The sequence below is a fragment of the Topomyia yanbarensis genome, chromosome 3, assembly GCF_030247195.1.
Source record: "Topomyia yanbarensis strain Yona2022 chromosome 3, ASM3024719v1, whole genome shotgun sequence".
NCBI classification, from domain to species: domain Eukaryota; kingdom Metazoa; phylum Arthropoda; class Insecta; order Diptera; family Culicidae; genus Topomyia; species Topomyia yanbarensis.
In genome coordinates this window covers 38654321-38669225 of record NC_080672.1, presented here as the reverse complement: position 1 = coordinate 38669225, position 14905 = coordinate 38654321, and the positions used below count along the sequence as shown (strand labels likewise).

Below are 14905 nucleotides of genomic sequence, written 5' to 3'. Positions count from 1 at the left end.
TAAAAAGCGCGTTTTTTTAGCGAAAAATCAAAATTTTGAAAACATCTTTCGTAAGTCGTTTTTGCTATTGCTTGCTATTGTTACAAGAAATCAAAAAAAAAATAGTTTAGAATTCTAGATTAAAAATTACGGGCGATAGGTTTCAGGCCTTTTCCAAAAGACGCGTCTACGGGAAAAGCCTACACAGCCGCCATTTTGTGACAGAATTACTGTATATTTGTTGTGCGTCACAACTAGTATTATAAATCCAATTTAACAAGATCTTGATTTACCTCTTTATTGGTTCTAGAAAATTCCCTATTCTTACTCTATGATGCAAATCATACACATTTTGCAGTTTTTCTAATGTACAAAAATCTCACAAATCGAACGCAACATTTGCGATCTTTGTCAAAATACGAGAAGTTGTGCTTCTAGGGCATTTTGTCATTCATATCAAATTTTTTTCATCAAATGCTCTAATACCCAAACTACCCGTATTTTCTCTGAAATGAAACATCTACCATGTGATTCCTGAGCGTTTTTACGCTAGAAATAATTCATTAAATAATAATTTATGGTTAAGTCGAGTTGATGTGCTATTTAATGATAAAATGTGAAATTGAGAGTAAATGTAGAAAAATCTAATGATTTTTTCTGAAGGAAATCTAGGTACTTGTATTTCATTTTTTAGGTTTTTTTCGCGTTTGACAAGGTTAGAGTTATAGAGATATTCGCACGAGAAAATGATAACATTTAATGTGAATGACGAAATGCTCTAGAACGCCAACTTCTCCTATTCTGACAAAGATCGCAAAGATTCCGCTAGATTTCTGAGATGTTTTCACATTAGAAAAACAGCAGAATATGTATGATTTGCAGCATAGAGCAGAATAGTTACTGGAAATAGTGAATTTTTGTAACAAAATGTCCCAAAACTACAACTTCATATATTCCCATAGAAAAAGTCTCCCCATATGCACATCGCTCACAATGTTCGCTTTGGTCCTGTGCTCATAATAAACCCACACTTTACGAACTCAATCACGCTATTTTGTAGCTAAACACGTGCACATGTTCACCTGCACAACCGAACCCCATGTAAGTACACGGTGTGCGCACACATAGGTTCATGGCGCTAGTTTTCTCATTCTCACTCTCATCATCACTACCATTGACTCTTTTTGCCTTGTACGAATCGTTCTCGTGTACGCACCCGGCGTACGTACACCGATGTTTGAACTAGAGTTAGCACATCGTTCGCTTGGGTTCGATGTTCAAGGCGAACCTGTACATCGAGAAGAAACATGTTTGAGGTTGAACGAGTGCACGGAATCTTGTGCACAGGTACAAAATTGTCGATGTTCATGGGAAGTCTGCATAGAACCAATGGTAAAAATTTTAGTCGAAGTGGGCGGGGATCTAAAATTGTCCAGATGATGTGAAATACTTTGATATTTGTCACAATATAAAGGGGGGACATTGAGATATATATTTTTTCTTCGATGCTCTAGTGTGCGTATATGGTAACCCTTCGAAAGTTGCGTAGTGGACATCGTTATGAAATTCTAGCGAAATCATCGTAGTCATGGGCGGTAACTAAAATGTAGAAAATGGCGCTTTGCCCCATCATGGTTTACTCGAAAACGCTATCAGTGCGTGATGTTTGTGCGTACAATACGTTAGCAAATTGTGCCATCTGCCATAAATTGCTATCCGGATTGTTTTATACGCAAATGTACCTTAAATTTATTCAAAACAAATTTGACGCGAGTGGCGGAGGTCTAACTGGCACCATATTTTCTACGAAAGTTTTAGTTTTTTTTGTCAGTGCAGTGCACTATTTTGTTACCACTTAAATAAAAAAATGACAGTTTAGAAAAATGAACAATTCTTCAGTAGTACCAAATATTTACTCGTCGATTACTGAAATGTAATTAACAATTTGGTTGCTATGCGATCGATAGTGTTTCCGTGCCAAATCTGACCGAAATCGATCTTATCATCCACAAGGTTATTATTTCCAAGTATATTTCATGGGACCCATGAGACATAAACAAAATATACAAATTCATGATAGCATCCAGTCCAGGTCTCCAGGTGTCCAAACCCGTTATTTGAATTCACTTATGAAATGCCGAAAAACACTTCACTTGCTTTCATAAATAACTACTAATTTCATAAACACTCAACAACTTCACAGAAGGTCGGGCTCACCATTCGTTTTCGAGCTCTCCATCGAGACAGAGGTTGTTTTTTCTAGTCCGTAGTGCTGTGTGAGGCGATAAAGAATAGTTTTAATCCGCATTCAAGGTTATTTTGCCAGTTCGGTTCGGTCCTCAGTCTTTTGTTCGCGTGTGAGGATTAAACAATAGCCAGCTGTATAAGCTGGATCGGTTCGTCGTTGGACACCAGTTTAAAGCTAAGTGGTTTTTGTCTTTTGTAACACATTTATTGCTTTCTTCCGTCTGCGCGGGCGCTGACCCCGTGCGTTGACGTTTTCTATGGTTCCCTCTCCGGATGGTCAAATGGAAGTTGAATCGGGTTCAACTTCTAAGGCTCCCCCCCGGCCCAAATGCTATCCAGAACTCTCAACTGGTCCATTTGTGGTCTTCTTTCGGCCCAAGACTAAATCACTGAATCTTCTTCAGATTTCTAGAGACCTGACGGAACGGTTCTCGGCTGTGACCGAAATTTCAAAGGTCCGCTCGGACAAGATAAGGGTGTTGCTAGCCAACTCAAAGCAGGCAAACGATATTGCTTGCTGTGAGCACTTTACGCGGGATTATAACGTGTATATTCCAGCTGTAAAAGTACAATCCGAAGGCGTCGTAACCGATGAGAGTTTGACGTGCGAGGATCTGCTGAAGTACGGGGTTGGCCGTTTCAGAGACCGCTTACTTCAGCCAGTTAAAATACTTGAGTGCAAACGTTTGCACTCAGTAGTAGTTGCGGGGGATGGTTCAAAAACGTACCCCCAATCAAACTCTTATCGGGTGACCTTCGCTGGTACCGCTCTGCCAAATTTCGTCCTCTTGCACAAGGTTCGTCTGCCTGTGCGTCTGTTTGTGCCGCGGGTCATGAATTGCACAAAGTGTAAACAACTGGGTCACACAGCCACCCATTGTAGCAACAAGGCCCGCTGTGGAAAATGCGGGGAGAATCATCTAGATGATTCGTGCAGTAAGCAAGCCGAAAAGTGTCCTTACTGTGCGGAGAGTCTGCATGATATCTCGGCATGTCCCGCGTACAAACTACGCGGGGATAAACTGAAACGTTCCCTTGCGGGACGATCCAAACATTCTTTCGCAGAAATGTTAAAGAATGCTACGCCACCATCCTCAGCAAACACCTATACTCACTTGCCTCCTGACGAGGGCGAGGCTGGTAACCCACAAGAGGGAACATCTACTAGGGTGCCTAGAATTTATAGGAAGAGGAGGAACACTTCCTCTCGTAAAGTTCCTTGTAAAGGCCAGAAGGTGTCCCTTGAGGGGGCTCCGAAAGTCACATCTATTGGAAGTGTTGCAACCAAACCGAAGCAATTAGCTCCTGGTCTCGGAGGATTAAGCTCAGAGAAGGAGTTCCCAGCACTTCCAGGAACATCAAAAATCCCAAGTGTTCCTTTGTTTCAGTTCGAGAGTAATCACAGCACTGGAATTATAAAACTCTCGGACATAGTGGACTGGATAATAAAAACTTTCAATATTACTGATCCTATTAAAAGTCTTATGTTAGCTTTTCTCCCTACAGTGAGAACATTTTTGAAGCAGTTGACTGCTAAATGGCCCCTCCTCTCAGCGATTGTATCCTTCGATGGCTAACTCATCGAACGAGGTCACGGATTTGATCACTGTTCTACAGTGGAATTGCAGAAGTATCATCCCGAAAATCGATTCCTTCAAAATTTTAATAAATAATTTGAGTTGCGATGCATTTGCATTATGTGAAACTTGGTTAACTTCCGACATAGAACTCAACTTCCACGACTTTAATATTATTCGCCTGGATCGAGACACCCCCTATGGAGGAGTGCTTTTGGGGATCAAAAAGTGCTATTCCTTCTACAGAATTAACCTTCCCTCGATAACAGGTATTGAAGTTGTCGCTTGTCAAGTAACAACCAAAGGCAAAAGCCTTTGCATAGCTTCCATATATATTCCCCCCAACACCGCGGTTGGGCACCGACGGCTACAAGACATCTTAGAATCCCTGCCAGCACCGCGACTAGTTTTAGGAGACTTTAACTCTCACGGTACAGCATGGGGTTGCCTCTATGATGATAATCGGTCTTCCTTAATTCAGGATCTTTGCGATAACTTCAATTTGACAATTTTAAACACGGGTGAAATGACACGGATTCCTGCTCCTCCAGCGCGCCCGAGCGCCTTAGACTTGTCCCTTTGCTCAACATCGCTGCGGTTAAATTGCACGTGGAAGGTAATTCCTGATCCCCACGGCAGCGACCATCTGCCGATTGTAGTCTCAATCAATAACGGTTCAAGGCCATTGAAATCAATCAATATTTCGTATGACCTCACACGAAATATCGATTGGAAGAGCTATGCTGCCGCGATATCCGACAACATCGAATCTACCCAAGAACTTCCTCCGGAGGAAGAGTACAGCTTTTTGGCTGGCTTGATTCTCGACAGCGCGAATCAAGCTCAGACTAGGCCAGTACCCGGCGCGAACATACAAAAACGTTCTCCCAATCCCTGGTGGGATAAAGAGTGCTCAGACGTGTACGCAGAGAAGGCCGCCGCGTTTAAGACCTTCCGGAACGACGGGTTACCCGTCAGTTTTCGACAGTACGCGACGTTAGACAAGCGAATGAAGAGTTTGATGAAAGCCAAAAAACGCGATTATTGGCGCCGGTTCGTCGACGGATTAACGAGAGAAACATCGATGAGCACTCTTTGGGGAACAGCCCGACGTATGCGAAATCGAAACAGTACCAATGAGAGCGTGGAATATTCAAACCGTTGGATATTCGATTTCGCCAAGAAGGTTTGTCCGGATTCCGCCCCGGCACAGAAGATTTACCGCGCCGCGTCTCCTCACGATAGCGCGAACGAAACACCTTTTTCGATGGTGGAGTTCTCACTTGCTCTCTTGTCGTGTAACAATAAAGCTCCGGGGCCAGACAGAATCAAATTCAACTTGTTGAAGAATCTGCCTGACTCTGCCAAGAGACGCTTGTTGAACTTATTTAATAAGTTTCTCGAGGCTAACATTGTCCCACTCGATTGGAGACAAGTGAAGGTCATCGCCATCCAAAAACCAGGAAAACCAGCCTCCGACCACAATTCGTACCGTCCGATCGCAATGCTATCCTGTATCCGGAAGTTGTTCGAGAAAATGATCCTATCCCGCCTCGACAATTGGGTCGAAGCAAATGGCTTACTGTCAGATACACAATTTGGCTTTCGCAAAGGCAAAGGGACGAACGATTGTCTTGCGTTGCTCTCAACTGAAATTCAAATGGCCTATGCTAGCAAAGAGCAGATGGCATCAGTGTTCCTAGATATTAAGGGGGCTTTTGATTCAGTTTCGATCAACATTCTTTCAGAGAAGCTGCACCAGCATGGTCTTTCAGCGACTTTAAACAACTTTTTACTAAACTTGTTGTCGGAAAAGCACATGCATTTTTCGCATGGTGACTTATCGACATCACGATTTAGCTACATGGGCCTTCCCCAGGGCTCATGTCTAAGCCCCCTTTTATACAATTTCTATGTCAACGACATTGATGAATGTCTTGACAATTCCTGCACGTTAAGGCAACTTGCAGACGATGGCGTGGTGTCTGTTACGGGACCCAAAGCTGTCGATCTACAAGGACCATTACAGAATACCCTGGACAATTTGTCTGCTTGGGCTATTAAGCTGGGTATCGAATTCTCCACGGAGAAAACTGAGCTAGCTGTATTTTCAAGGAAGCGTGAACCAGCACAACTACAGCTTCTATTAATGGGTCAAACTATCGCTCAGGTCTTCACAGTAAAATATCTAGGGGTCTGGTTCGACTCGAAAGGTACTTGGGGATGCCATATTCGGTATCTGAAACAGAAATGCCAACAAAGGATCAACTTTCTTCGTACAATAACCGGAACATGGTGGGGTGCCCACCCAGGAGACCTAATTAGGTTGTATCAAACAACGATACTGTCGGTAATGGAATACGGATGCTTCTGCTTTCGCTCCGCCGCGAACATACATTTCATCAAACTCGAAAGAATTCAGTATCGTTGTTTGCGTATCGCCTTAGGGTGCATGCAGTCGACCCATACGATGAGTCTCGAAGTGCTGTCGGGCGTTCTCCCGTTGAAAAATCGATTTTGGGAACTCTCATATCGATTGCTCATTCGATGCGATATCTTGAACCCGGTCGTGATTGAAAATTTCGAAAGGCTTGTTGAGCTCAATTCTCAGACCCGTTTCATGTCCCTGTACTTTGACTACATGGCGCAGAATATTAACCCTTCTTCTTACAATCCCAACCGTGTGCATTTCATAAATACTTCTGAATCTACTGTTTTCTTCGACACATCCATGAAAGACGAGATTAGTGGAATTCCGGACCACATACGCCCACAAGTGGTTCCAAACATTTTTTATAATAAATTCCGAGAAGTCGACTGTTCTAAGATGTTTTATACTGACGGATCAAACCTCGAAGGATCCACTGGCTTCGGTATTTTCAATCAAAAGTTCACCGCCTCCTACAAACTCAGTGACCCTGCTTCAGTTTACGCCGCAGAACTAGCTGCCATTCAGTATACCCTTGGAGTCATTGAAACATTACCCGCAGACCATTACTTCATCGTTTCGGATAGCCTCAGTTCCATTGACGCTATTCGCTCGATGAAACAAGGCAAGCACTCCTCGTATTTTTTGGGGAAAATACGGGAGCTACTGAGTGCTTTATCTGACAACTCTTTCCAGATTACCTTGGTATGGGTCCCTTCTCATTGCTCCATTCCGGGCAATGAGAAGGCAGACTCCTTAGCTAAGGTGGGTGCCTTAGAAGGAGACGTTTTTGAAAGACCAATTTGCTTCAGCGAATTTTTCAGTATTACTCATCAGAGAACCCTCGAAAGTTGGCAAACTTCGTGGAGCAGTGGAGAGCTGGGAAGGTGGCTACATTCGATAATCCCTAAGGTATCGACGAAACCTTGGTTCAAGGGGATGGATGTGGGTCGTGACTTCATTCGTGTGATGTCCCGACTCATGGCAAACCATTACACGCTGGATGCACATCTCCGGCGTATTGGGCTCGTGGATAGTGGTATCTGCGCTTGTGGCGACGGCTATCACGACATCGAGCACATTGTCTGGGCGTGCACCGAGTACAGTTCCGCTAGGTCTCGGCTAATGGATACCCTGCGGGCCCGAGGAAGACCAACCAACGTCCCGGTTCGAGATGTGCTGGCAAGCCGCGATGTTCTCTATATGTCCCTTATATACACCTTTGTGAAAACCATCAATATACAAGTCTAACTGCCCCTTGTTATCTCCTTATCATTCTCAGAACGCTCTTCCACCTGTATCAAACCATCTGTATCGAATGAGCCAACAAACACGGGACCTACGGCACGAACATAACACGCTTAACTCGAAATGTAGCCGATCCACATCTGAGCCGTACTACGAAATCGTCTGGAAAAACGCCTGCCATCTTGAGGAGGACCACCCGGCGTCCCAGTACATGATTCCCCTGATGAAGGCCACCCGAGTTTGTAATCCATCCGTTGATCTCACGATGCCTGAAACTGAAATAATTTTCTCTCCCTGCCATCTTTGTCTACCCTCCCTCCCCTGACTCTTATACCCAGAAGTAACACCCCTACCCCCCCCCCCCAATATCATCACGAAGCATTTAGCTCTTCTTGTCTCTTCTAGTTTTAACTATTATATTATATAATCTCGTTGAAATTGCCCAACTCTACTACCTCCAAAAATAACTATAATTACGAATCTTTACAAAATTCAATCATGCCCTCTAGTTATTCCTAGTTTTAAGTTAGTCGTAAAAAATTGTCCCCCTTAATTAAACATTATTTGCTCCAATAATCTCACTGATAAAAATGTCAAACCATATTGCCACAAAAACTAAATGACCCCCCTAATCTTACGAAAACAATATTATCCCCTTGTGTAGATATATAAGATAGCTATAAAATCGCATTAGTTTCATTTTAAAAAATTCAATATGTAATCCCCTAGTTTTAAGCAATTTAAAATGTAAAACAAAACAAAATTGGCACCTTTAAGCTAACGCAACGTGCCTTATCAAATAAACGATTTGAATAAAAAAAAATAAAAAAAGGTCGGGCTCACAATTGAAAGTACTGTCCCCAACGAACATTACTGTCAAGTAATTAACATTCATAACAATAGCTTTACGCTGCATGCAATGTCGTAAGTCAAACAGTGAAGCTTAGCACATTTATTTTTCTTCACGCTTCACCATTTCACGGCATAATTTGTTTCGTTTATGTAGATTCTTGTTGAAACGAGTATTTTGGAATAAATTTCCCCTCATCAACCAACCACAGTTCGCTCGTTCACAAAACGACTGCCCTCCACTTACTGTCTGCCTGCCGAAGAAATGGTGGAGAAATTCCTTTTTCCTTTGTTTTGCTGGTCCGCGGCTGAGGTGTTATCTTTCACCAAACTCTCATCTTCAATAAGCTCGTTTAGTTATTCAACTCTCTACTTAAGATTTCGTTTTGCGCACTTCACTTGCTAAAAATACAATTTTTCGTTCATATACGAGCCAATGGAAACGGTTTCCATTATTCACTTTTTTGTATTGCTTTTCCTTCTTTCCCTTTCCCACAGACCATGCCTTCGCCAGGTTGCAATCGTTGTTATTGTTGCTGGGCATCGGTGTTTTTTATTTTGCCTTCTCTAACCGATCAGGTGAAGTTGCTATTTTCTTTTTTTCTTATTTTTGCACACATTAGGCCAATCAATACACTTCGTTATGGGAAAATTGCCAATCCTTTCTACTGTTGTGGAAACCTAACCCTGAAGTTACGCACTTTAACGGACCAGCACAGCTTGCAAAACAGTGAGCTCAGGTCCAAAGATCATTGGCACTATTTCTGTAACCACAACAGTACTCACGAGAGATAACCGCACAGATAACTCATCGACATTCAACGTAGTTAACACTTACTTCTGTAATACATCAATTATCGGCTAGACTGCTGGTAGGTCAACCACTATGCATGACTTGACGTAACACCTTCCTTCGACACGCCGAAACTGGACTCAATGCTCTGTTCGAGGACCCTCGAACCAAACTATTGCGCCAGGTCACTTGATCACGTTCGGAGCGTTGTGGCCTGTAAGAGATTTTGCGCGTCGCCGTTGTCGATTATCAGCAGCAGCAGCAGCCAGCCAGACAGACACACAGCGAGAGAAAGAGCAGTGACACTGATCCGCTATACACACCACAACGCGCCACAGATATGCAAATCTCTATGTATATCACACGCCAGACACGATCAGACGCTTATTTTGCTTTCTTCAATGAACTGCTCCGTTTTGCCACTCGTCGATGATTGTGGTGATGATTTCGAACGGCACGCGCACACTCATATGTCCACAGCTGACAACACTGGGCAGTTCCACTTCCCGTGACGGTCGAATGTCTGAACGCGAAAATGGCAAAACTAGTCGTCGACAATTGAAGTCAAATCCCCAAAATACCGCGACAAATAAGTAGTCCAAGACGACGATTCTGAAGCGCCATAGGAAGATATCCACGCAACGAGAGACGTCGTCAGCTGGGGTCCGCGGCCAACACTCAACTGATCGCTGCAGACTGGACCGCGTGAACGGATGGATCGACTTCTGCTGGATGGTGGTTCTCTCGCACCAGCTGGCGGCTGGAACCGTGAGAGTCGATCGCGACTCGAAGAGAGTACTCGTACGAAACATAGATGGGAATGTTCAAGTTTGATTGGCTGCTAAATGAAAGTCTATTAAATTTAGGTCGAAATTTCCTAAGCCAAACGGATAATAGTAATTTCTTTTCTTCGAACTACTTTGTTGCAATATATTGTAAACTGGAAATACGTTTGCTTTTAATTGGAGGGTTGGTTGGAACAATGTTTTAATAATAAAATATAAATCTGCAAAAAACTATGAACCGATCATATTTTTAGTGGAAATCACTTACGTTAGTTTATGTATTAATTGGTAACGTCGAATGAAATATTGTAGGGGAATGTGGTCGGTTGTCGGCACACTTTTGTTTTTAGTTCATAAGATTTCTCCAATTGCATAATATAAGGACATAAGTTTACCAATGAAAAGCTAGAGGCCTTAGCTAATAACTAGTTAAGGAATTTAATTTATTCCGTCAATATGAAAAAAAGTTACTGACAATTTAGTAAAATGATAATTTTATGCCATTTAGAAAAATGTGGTCAATTGTCGGCACCCTAACAAAATGGCACAATATGAATAAAAAAAACACCTACATTCAAAGAAAAAATAAAATTTACTTTACTTTTAACATCATTCCTCACCAGAAGCACAATGTGCGTATGTGAAAAGCTGGTACGCATAGTACGCACCACTAATGCACTGGAGGATCGCTTTCATATTTACAGGGTGACCAAATTATACCACACAGTGTTGACTACCATGAAAATATTTTTTATGGCTTTTCTTCCTTCAAAATTGTGATTAATGACAAGAAGTTAAATAGAAAGCAAGTTTACAATAGTTATGCATGAAAATGCTAATATGCTGCAAGAAGCATCTGAAATCCAAATAAAATACTACTTTACTCAAGGCTAGCTTAGAACAATGTGCCATACACACTGTATCACCTATGATATAAGATTACGATTCACAGTAATACACGATTATTTCACTCGTTACCACAATCAGGCACATTTCTGACAACTCAAAAACTGTCAACAAAGTGTAATTAAATAATTATAACAACAATTGCTTTTGTTTTACTGAACACCATGGCACATCGTGGCACATTGCGGCACAAGCTAACACGCTGTTTATATGTGAGCACAATTCGATTTGTGCTAAGCGACTCACTCCTTGACTTTACTACATATACTAGTACACACGTGGTGGTTAAAAATTTAAAATTAATTTTTTCTACAGAGCTCAAAAATTTAAAGAGACTTATAAATTCAAAATGGTGACTTTTCCTTCCCGCGTTATTATATGAAACCGTACAATGTGGATATTTCTAATTTGCAAAGGTAGGATGTCTCCATATCCAAAATTAATATTCGTCACCATACAAAAATTCAACATGCCGAAGCTTTAGTAAAAATCCATCATACTAGATATGACGGATTTTTTACTATAGACAAATCTGAAATTTTCAATCTGGGTACTTTTAAAATCGGGATGTCACCATATTGGATTTCAAAATGGAATCAGGCATCGATTTTTTGCATCGACTCATAAAAACCGTGTCGAAAATATCCATATTGATTGGTATATAGAGAATTCAAAATTTGCCACAAACATGGGGTGCCGACAACCGACCATGTTTGGGAGGACATCCGATTTTAGTAAACTTTTTCAAAACTGAGCCAAAAAAATGTGGCAAACATTTCGTCGCCATTCAATGTTGAATCACACTCTAGAATAAATTCACTTCGTAAATATTTAATGCGCATATTTTCTCGTTCGATTCACTTCTTTCTCTATCATACGAAACTGTTTGCTTCCGCTATCGGTACAAAAATAATGTGCGAATATAACACACAATTAAAATATAATAGTATGACCATATCTGCTTTCTGTCAAAAGTTGCATAGGGGTGCCGACAACCGACCAGAGCACAGAACCGACCACTTTCCCCTACATTTACAGTGATGGTCAAAACTGTAATATCACCCCATAGCAATCCAATTTTTTTTCTTTCGGTAAAGAGCGAATGAACAAGTTTACAAAATCGATTGATTGCACTTATACCCGCGCCAAAATGAGTTATTTTTGTCAAATAATGGTACATTTTTGTGAGATAATGGTTGGATTTAGCTAAATAGTATTTTTTTCCAAACATCTCGATATTATATCTCTCTTCTGTGAAAAGTTAGTGTTGGTGCCCCCTATGCGGTCACATGTGGGAATAAAAACCAAAATATAACTCATATCATGTATACATATCGCCCACAACTTTTACGAAGTGCATGTAAGTTTACAACAGATCATGCTACATTGGAGAAAGTATTTCGTACTACTTGAGATAAAAAGGAGAGACAGCCATATTTACAACAAAAATTCTTCAGAAATTTTCGGAAAACATCACAAAAAGTGATGTGTTTCACCGTTTTACAGTACCGCTAAATTTTCCACAATGAAATTTTCCAAATAGTTAAATTCCAATTCAAAATCTGTTAATAGTCTCGTTAACTCGATACACGCTCACTCAATAGGAAGCGCACAGGGCCGGCGGAACACGTGGGTAGTATGGGTAGTATCACCCACTCGAAAATAACCGACGGGGGAATCACCCACTCGAAAGTTTGGAACAATCCAAAATCTTAGATTAACCACATATATGCATCGCGCACAAAATGCATGCGTCTGAAATTCTAGATGTACAACAATTTCACATTTTTATTAAGATACAAATTTCTTTGCTTTACAATTAAAATTTCTTGAAAGGGGATAGTAATTAGGATTTGTTTGAAATTCGAAATTATTTGTTATATTCATGCCAACTTGGTGCTACATTTTGACTCATCTACATCTTAAAAGAAGGAATTCAGATCGATATTCAAAAAACAAAACAATAATGCAATTTTACTCAGACTGGAGGATGCAGTTGGAAATATTTTTAAAAACTAGATATACAATTTGTAATTTTTTAACAAGAATAATCGTTTGATTAAAAATTGAAACAAGAAGGAACACTGGTAGGCTTTTTATAAGGAAGATAACACACATACACAAGAGATCGTATCAGGCAAAGTGAGAAGACGGCGGACAACAATGACAGGGGAACGAGACATTAAACTTGCAGCATGCTGTCAAACTGGCCTCCTTGGATCCGCTGGGAACTCCAGGTAGGTGATAGCATGTCAACCAAAAGAGAAGAGATAACTAAATTTGTGTTACAGTAAAATTTGTAATTTAAATGTTAAAAGGAATGAATAAGAGATTAGTGTGTACTGCAAGAGGTGCGCACTTGACGGCCCGCTTGTAAGCAAAATGGTTTAGCACAATTTGCTTGAAAACAAATCCCCGGAAGAACGGGTGACAAAAACAAAAAAAAACAGGTAGTCTGATAACAGGGTTGACCGAGTACGGTCGACAGCGTTGGTGTTTCTTCCCGCTGTTTAGTCGAGAAAAACCCACGAGTGAAGGAAGGTCGAGGTCGGGCCGTAGTGCGACCGCCATTACAAAAGGCACCCCTTTTCTCCACGTAAGGAGGAACGATCGCATTCGTGCAAGTGAATGGCGCACTAGGAAGGCCATTTTCATGCAGCAAGTTTTGTGGTAGACTGGAATTAAAATCAGGTTTGTCGGAACGAACGCGCATGTGTGCATATTCTCGCTTCGGTCGGGTCAAAAGGCTAGTTTTCCATCCCCTTTTTGCTTCGGTCCCGTCGCAATCGTCATCGTGTTCATCGGTATGGTGAAAATCACGTAGTTATTTCATCCGTGCGCTCCGCGATCGTGAAGCAATTTTTATTATCGCCAGCGATATTAACAAAACTGCGCTCGTGTTCCCGAGACCCGAAAAGGAGGGATTTGGAAGTTCCGGAACATTCCGACGAAACCGAAGAACGTGTTGGGTTGAACAGCCTCAAACGGAAATTGACCTCGCAAGGTGCAACAAGTTCGTGCTATTATCGAGTGCACATGCCACGGTTGTGAATGAATCGACGCAGTCAAGACCGTCCCACATCTCCATCAGCCTGCATATGGTTATACAGGCGCCCGCTTCGGGAGGAAGGACCGCCAGCTACGATACGTCACAGTGACCTACTTGGTCCCAAGATGACCCTCAAGACCCTGGACATGATCGTCAAACACCGGTGAGTCTGCACATTATCTCTTTCCTCTTGTAACAACATTTAAACTTGTGTGGTTTCACCTTTTGATTTGGGTTAGATAGATGCACGTTTTTTGCAACATTTGGATATTATATAGCGTGTTTAAAAATATGAATATGAGATACATATAGAGGAGATCAAGGATATTCAGCACATCTCGGATCTTGTTGATGCCTTTGGGATTGCTAAACTTCCCTTATCCTACAAAATTTGTCAATTATCGACGAACGTTACAATGATATGCGCACTACTATGCTTAGCGCGAGCATCGTTGCTGTCAGATAAATTTTTGTGTTCAAAGAACAACCATTGCGTTTATATACAGTATTATCATTTCATCACGAAACGTCTATCGTTTGAATGTGGATCTACAAAGAATGCTGTTCTTGCCGAAAAAGGATTCTTGGTTCCGTATATTGCGGTCAAAGGTTGAATCGAGTACCACCAGACGAAATATTGTTTCCGCCGTTAACCTGTCGACGAACTGGTGCCAAAAACCGCGTTTTCAGCTTTCATCAAGTTTTTCATTTAATTTTCCAACTTCGCATATATTCGGAAAAATTCGGTCGATCTGATGTTCAAGAAGTCCTTATAAGATTTGTTCGCGTACAATTCTGAGTTTCGTCTGAACTTTAATTGCAGTGTAGAAAATCAAGCTAGTCTAAACGTTGTACGCTTTCACTGCAGGAATTTGTTGTTTTCAAACAATTGTTTCGGATATAGTGGACGCGTAACTCTTTCAGTCAATGGGCACACTAATTGTAGCGAGGTCGCGTACAATGATAAATCTAACGCGCTAGGCTGCTTGTGGGGTAGGCATTCGTGTCATTTCCACCGTATTCAAGATGGTTATTTGAATTTTG

At 41.5% G+C, this 14905-nt stretch overlaps 1 protein-coding gene across 4 annotated transcripts in view; it reads right to left on the bottom strand.

Annotated features, from left to right (window-relative positions):
- Positions 1 to 9812, bottom strand: part of LOC131688822 (sphingomyelin phosphodiesterase) — a 74997-nt gene extending 65185 nt beyond the window's left edge. For 3 of the 4 annotated variants that reach the window (XM_058973364.1, XM_058973365.1, XM_058973361.1), the window contains exon 1: positions 9167 to 9812. The gene's annotated coding sequence lies outside the window, so the exon portion shown is untranslated. Of the gene's footprint in view, positions 1 to 8575; positions 9126 to 9166 lie in introns of those variants that run through there. The other variant, XM_058973363.1, reaches the window with a different exon arrangement.
- Positions 9813 to 14905: the final 5093 nt, after the last annotated feature.